Source organism: Triticum urartu, chromosome 4A, assembly GCF_056163025.1.
Source record: "Triticum urartu cultivar PI428250 chromosome 4A, HENAU_Tu73, whole genome shotgun sequence".
In the NCBI taxonomy this organism is placed as follows: Eukaryota; Viridiplantae; Streptophyta; class Magnoliopsida; order Poales; family Poaceae; genus Triticum; species Triticum urartu.
Window position 1 is genome coordinate 187,815,850 of NC_141876.1, and position 2,727 is coordinate 187,818,576.

The 2,727-nt window shown below is 40.7% G+C and overlaps 1 pseudogene; it reads right to left on the reverse strand.

The window, feature by feature from the left end:
* Window positions 1-329: 329 nt before the first annotated feature.
* On the reverse strand, window positions 330-1,713 carry LOC125553829 (small ribosomal subunit protein uS2m pseudogene; annotated as a pseudogene).
* Window positions 1,714-2,727: the final 1,014 nt, after the last annotated feature.

Below are 2,727 nucleotides of genomic sequence, written 5' to 3' on the forward strand. Positions count from 1 at the left end.
TATTCCTTTTAAAGCTGCTGATGCGAGCTACCGAACAAACAAGATTAGTACAAAAAGCCACAACTAGCACTAGCTTTCGTGATTGCTTCTTTCTACCTTTCTCACTCCGGTAATTGCTCCTTCTCCAAAATATCACTACGGACAAGATGAGCTAATAGAAAAAGTTAGGGCAACAGATGATAGCGACTCGCCAGACTCGAACTGGCATAGGCGGATCGGATCAAACGAAATTAGCCTTTCTTCCATCAACAGGAATTGCTTTGATTTCGCAGTTCAAGAGGATGGTGGGGGCAACCTCTCTACATCTGCGGGCCGGTAGGCCAGCCAACTAACTCTTCAAATGAAGAACTGATTACTCCACATCTATGAACCTATCATTCCCCGCCCTTGCCCATTATTTCTTTTTGTATCACGCTAGGACTTTGCCTCTTTTTTTGAGGAAAAATATGGAAGTAGAATCTCCTCTCTTTTAGAGGTGTCTTCCAAATCCAATTTAAGATCAATGAGGTCTTTCAGAGAGCCGCTGCTCTTTCCATTAAATTCTAGGATCTCTTCGATCCTATGCGCAAAAGCAAGGTGTGAGCCCGCGACCCCTCGATCGCTCTCAGAGTCAATCGGCCCAAACCGGGTTATGAGCTCAACGAAAAAAAAAGTATTTTTAGAAATTGCCTGCAAAACCGCCTTGCGAGCGTTAGCGTCAGCGTCAGCGCCATCTCCCGATGGATATTTTTTGCGCATCTCCAATAGCGCCTTGGCCCTATTTTCTTCTTCGTCTATTGGGGAAGAAGAAGAGGTGGAGTAGCAGGCGGATCTCATCCCTCCTGCGGACTTCCCCGTACTCAAAGTGACTCTGAGAGATTGTGCTTCTCTACTAATCGCATTCTGTTCAAGAATCACTGTTTTCATGATCGAATGACGAAATAGATATACGAACTGTATAGGATCATTCGCTGGGATGGGATAAGTGATTCTTTTATAGGATTCCCATGGGATCATAGAATCAACTAAGGATGGAATAGGTATTTGTGATCGATCAGCTTCCAGTATGACCGAAGACTTTCTATCTGCATTCAAAATAACCACACAATCAGGTTGTTGGTTCAACCCAAAATTGATCTTCTTCTTTCTTGAACGGAATTTTTTTTTATTTGCAAAAGATTTGGTCAAAAACGCCCCGATCTTCCATTGAGAATCATCGAAACAATGAGAATTCACATTTCTTAAATAGCTTCTTAAATAGCTCGCCATTTCTTCCGTTATCTCATAAATAAATAAATGATTGGTCTTTAAAAAGAAGGAACGGCCTTTTTGACGACTGGGAGATCCTATAAAATGAAGAGCGTTTCATAAACAAATCAGTGTCTTGTCTGAATCGAGAATAGCAATTCCATTTCTTGAACCACGGATATAGACTTTGAAATGGTGATCAGCTACCCGACGGCCGAGATGTGCATTCGTACAAAGTAATTTAGTACAGACTATCGAAAGCATTGTCATTTTGCGATTTGAGTTCCGGAGATACAGGTGGTAAGTTATGGGTAATGCGGGGGAACTTTAAGACGAGATAGAATACCTAATATGGGAGTGGTTTAAGTGAGAGAATAGCTCCCTTACCAAACCAACTGAGCTATTTGCCATGTTTTTGACAAATGACCTAACTTTGATGTGATGTGCCCGGCTAGCCCGGATCATTCTAAGAGCAGTCGAGGTTACCGGAATTACGGCCTTCCATACAAGAACTGGCACTATTGTAACTCGCTATGGGCCTCCTGCCTTCTTGAAAGAAACTGGCTTTTGAAGAAATTACTCTATTTTACGCATTTAGTTGAAGCGGATTCAAAGAGCTCTATCGAGCAAGGAAGGAGTATACTATACTGTAGCTGGATAAGCTAGATACCAAAACTTTGATAAAGATTGAGGCAACCCATTTGAGGAAGAACCGGACGGACCCCTGTGGAGATGGCATAAACAATCCTTTGACGAACTTTCTGGTTAACATAGAATCTATGAGTTTTTTCTTCTAATTACTACTAGTAACATTATTCAATCTGGTATCCAAGAATTTATTAAGCTCATCCCGCAAGCACATGTACACATCTTGGATTTTACCGTCTTAAGATGGAAGAAGATTCGTTCTCCTACCCATTTCTAAGTTAAGCAAGAGATAACTCATAATTTGATATGCACTCGCACTCGCATCTTGGGTCACTGGAACCTGATGATAATTACTCACTCCTTCATCCTGAGAAAGGATCTTGGCTATGAAAAAAAATGGATCACTAGCTTGCGCAGAAAATTGAATGAAACTTTTGTCCGAAGTAAACATTTCAGTCTGGTGTTCGTTATACCATTTAAGGGCATCATCTAAGTTTGAGAACTTTGGATACTTAAAGGCTGCAGCACATGCTAAGTGTTGACTGAGATTCTTTTTTTCTGACAGGTGGTTTTGTGCTGGAGGTTGAGGATGATCAGCAGAAAAGAGTAATAAACTTTTTGACAAATCATGCTCATGAAAATGCAATACACCTGAACGGTAGATTCTACCACGGAAGTCCATGAATGCTGGCAAATAGAATTGATAACCTTCGTATGCTGACGCAAGTCTTATTAAAAAATCTTCATAACTAGCCTGCTGCACCTGTTTTAATAATTTATTTAACAGTATGTTATAGCTACAAGCATTATTAATACCTTTGACGTTATTGAAGTAGCACTCCCTCAATATGT